This window comes from Lygodium microphyllum, chromosome 1, assembly GCF_053477565.2.
Source record: "Lygodium microphyllum isolate KBCC chromosome 1, Lygodium_microphyllum_v1.1.10, whole genome shotgun sequence".
NCBI classification, from domain to species: Eukaryota; Viridiplantae; Streptophyta; class Polypodiopsida; order Schizaeales; family Lygodiaceae; genus Lygodium; species Lygodium microphyllum.
In genome coordinates, this window is record NC_141135.1 from 167,311,794 (window position 1) to 167,316,192 (window position 4,399).

Below are 4,399 nucleotides of genomic sequence, written 5' to 3' on the forward strand. Positions count from 1 at the left end.
GATCAAGGGCCATCTCTCTTTCTAGGGGGTTAAACTCTACACTTAGCACTCATGGCAGCTGTTACCTCAAATTGTACCAACATCACACGGTACAAAGAAGTTTTGTAAAATCTCTAGTGTATCTCCCCATCTCAACAACTGTTTCTCTAGCAACGAGGCTAGGGCACAATCATCACTGTAATATCCATTTCTAGAGCCTTCAAATCTTGGCATTTCCCAAACCATTGAAAGGCTAATAGCCTCAATGTATTGTGATGGTTGTACTCAGGTTACAACACCTAGGGGTCCTCAAATTAGGTATGCTCACTAACCTTAGTCGGCTGGCTCCGTCCCCTAGTCCCCTAGCCCAGTACACATCCCCCACAATCGTTCAAGGCACATCAAGGGCAGGACATACCTATGGAGCTTGTCTCACCTATGGTTAGACCTGTCACCCTGACCCAATTGCATGATTCCTTTTTGCACTATGCCTAAGTATCATTGCAATCAGTCATGGTAAGCACCGCACGAATGGCCATGAAAAATATACCGTACTAGTCGAGCAAGCCCAGTAGCTACCAGATACCGAAAGTTCGGTGTCAATGTGTTCAATTATGCTACATCGTGTTGTCACAACGCAAAGGATGTCTCATACACCTTCCTGTGTACTTCTCCTCAACACGGAAAACTTTGCTTCATCCACACATTTTGAGGAACCAGACCCACGGTCTTCTAACTATGTAATATCTAAGTATGCACGAGCACTCACATAATATCTGTACCAAAATATATACACAGTTTGGGTCCTCAAGTGCTGGACAATACTCTCAGCTTGCTTAGAGTCTAACCTATCTCCCAAACTAATCAAACTACGTCTTGTGCATGATAACAAGACTAGCACTACCCCTAGGGAGAGACCACATATGAGAGGTTTTCAATTGCAGGTATTGAAGACTCCAATGAAAGTGTCGTTCACCCTTCATCAACACTCAACTCTAAATTCTTATCCTTTATCATCAGGCAAGCCCACCAAGAATCGTCGGTCGTAGAACACCCAGAACACCAACACCTGTGCCAATCCAAGAGTGCAACTCCCAACAACAGCCAACCCTATCACCAACTTCACCAACCCTACCACCAGCCAACCACCAACCACATGCCCCAAATGACCTTCATCTGCCCCACCACCAAAACTCCTCCATGGCAAACTACAATTGTTCCTTCCACCTATATCTTCGGTGCATGCCAAAGCCTGCTACCTACGACGATGAGTGCCATGGGACTGGCACTCGTCTAGAAGGTGGGTAATGTTAACCCTCAAACGAACAAGGTGGAAAAGCTGGAAACTCTAAAGCAGAAGACAAGGCCAAGGAAAAAGTGAAACAGAAGACGAAGGCACGCCAAGAAGAATGCGGAAACATAAGAAGTGCAGAAAAGTCCTAAATCAAGGAGAAAGGCGCACGAGAAAAAGTGCAAGTCAATACTTTTTGTTAAAAAGGCACAAGGCACACCATAATTTATTTTAAGAGTGTTGGGCTCTCACCGGTGCAATTTGTAAAGGTAGATGGGCAGTAGGAAGGAAGCTAGGAAGATAGGAGGACAATGGGAAAAAGGGCCTAGGTCGGCCATGTAAAAAAGGGGCTAAGGGGATGACCACCCAAAATGGATTTAGGGTTTTGTATATAAAGTTGAAAAGTGAATGAGAAGCTCATTCTTGTGTGTGGGCAAAAGTGCTTCTCTTCTTCTTCTTCTTCTTCTTCTTCTTCTTCTTCTTACTTGTTTGCTTGAGCTTGTGCTTGAGAGAGGGAGTGTGAGAGTGTGAGAGTGTGAGGGAGTGAGGGAGTGAGTGTGTGAGGGTGAGGGACTGGGGAGGAGAAGCTCTCCATCTTCTCCTCTCTTCTTCTCTTCTCATCTCTTCTCTTGTCTTGCTCGCGGCAATGGAGCTTGGAGCACGGAGCTTGAGGATGGAGCTTGCTTGAAGCTTGCAATTTGATCGTGGAGCTACCAGAGTGCTCGGGAGAGGGGGTAACTCGATCAGGCATGGAGGTAAGCTCACTACACTCGTAGAGATAGATAGCACGTCGGCTATGTGAGAGGTAGCCATTAGTACTCAGCTTGGAAGGCTTGAAGTAATAAGTTGTCCGTGGGTCTTGGCGGTTGAGCGAGAGCTCCCACGTGTTTCCATTACCCATTCTAATTCTAAGAAGCATGTGGTCCAAGCTTTCTTTCCTTTCCATCATTCTTGTATTGCAAATGCCTAAACTAGGAATCAAAAATCAATTGGCACAAAATGGCATTTGTGCCATATGTTATCCTTAAAGGCATTTTTTCAATGGCAATTTTATGAGCGGTGTGGCATGCCCACAATGCTCCCACAAGTTTGTTATCCTAGTATGATCATAATCTTGGCACTATTTTAGTAGTATATTGTTCAAGATTTTTATTGTTGATTTGGCATAGGCATTTTCTTGCAATCAATAGGGTACCAATTTTCTATGGATGATTAGGAATGTAGAGAGTAGATGCTCCACTACTTCATTTATAAAATGAGTTCCTTGATTACTCACAATTTCTATTAGATATCTAAACCTTGATATCACTTATTTTAAAATGAATTTTCATGTTGTTCTTTGCTAGCTTAATGGTCCATAAAGAAAGTGAAAGGAGTGGCAAGGAGATAGTGACAAAATTTCTTAACTATGTATACCATGCCAAGTCCTTCATTTCAATAGTTGAGTAATTCATTTCAATTTTATAAGCTACTAGCTAGTGAAGCTCATAGGAAAATCCATGTTGTACTCTCGTGGTTAGCAAATCACTGCTCCAATGGCAATTTTGGATGCATTGATGTGCATGTGGAACATTAGTTTCCAATTAGGGGCTCATAAAATAAGTGCATTGATTAGAGCCTTTTTCAAAGCTTCCTAATCTTGTTGGTATTTACTATCCACTCTCGTCTCATGAAGAGCTTGTACAAGGGTCTCACGATGGAGGCATAGTTAAGCACAAAGCATCTATAGTTACCAGTACATTTGAGGAAGCATTGCACTCCTTTTTTGTTTTTAGTAGTGGTAGCTTCAAGATAACCTAAATTTTTGACATGTCAATTGTGATTCCATTCTTCAACATGATGTATCTTAGAATGATTTCATATTTGATAAAAAAATTGACACATCAATGGATTTAAAGATAGTTGATATTGCAAGTACTATTGAAAGACTGCTTGAAGTTTCTCTAGGTGTTCGTCCCATGTGAGGAATTGGCATAGAGATCATTGACAAACACTTCAATATATTTTTGAAGCATGTCCTTAAAGATTGCACAAATTAGGCACTCAAAGATTTTAGGTACGTTCATTAACCTAAAGGGCATGCTAATATATGCAAACACCCCCACTCAGTGGTGAAGATTTCCATAGATGCTATTACTGTTGATTTAGATATGTTGAAGGTGCACCTACTCCAAGCCATCATTCATTCATGTGTGTGTGTGTGTGCGTGTGCATGTGCGTGTGCGTGTGCGTGTGCGTGTGCGTGTGCGTGCGTGCGTGCGTGCGTGCGTGCGTGTGTGTGTGGGTGTGTGTGTGTGTGTGTGTGTGTGTGTGTGTGTGTGTGTGTGTGTGTGTGTGTGTGTGTGTGTGTGTGTGTGTGTGTGTGTGTGTGTGTGTGTGTGTGTGTGTGTGTGTGTGTGTGTGTGTGTGTGTGTGTGTGTGTGTGTGTGTGTGTGTGTGTGTGTGTGTGTGTGTGTGTGTGTGTGTGTGTGTGTGTGTGTGTGTGTGTGTGTGTGTGTGTGTGTGTGTGTGTGTGTGTGTGTGTGTTTTCAATTACATACAAGAGTCAAATCTAAAAATGTTCAAGAAGTCACAAAATTTCTCATGCATCATTGTCATCCTATAGATAGTGATAATAAGTGAAGTTGAAACTTTGCATTTTACCATTTGATTTATCTTAGGCCTCCTATAATTATTGTTGTATATTGTCATTCAACATTTTTTTTACTCAAACTATGTTATTGTGCCTACATTTCATTTGTAAATATAGTGCCCCATGAGTACACAAATAAGGGGGGGTAGCGGGGGGGAGAGTTGTGGTTGGAGCCATAGGTTTGCAACTAATAGCTCCCTGGTTTTTCTAAATAACATGTTTAAGTTCTTATTAAAATATGCATGAAATTTGCAAGTAAATATACATTTATAAAGTCACTTAATTTGCAAAATTTGTGTTTAAAAACACATAAAGCATCACATATATAAGCTAAGCTATAAATGTGATTTGAGACATAGGTCTTTTGGTGAGTTATTTATCAGAAGTGTAGATGCACCTGTAAGTTTTTTCTTAGTCCAAAAAATATGTAAATGTGGTTGTCTATGAGCCTAATCCCCTATAGTGTTATTGCAATGTATCTACAAGAACAATATGAG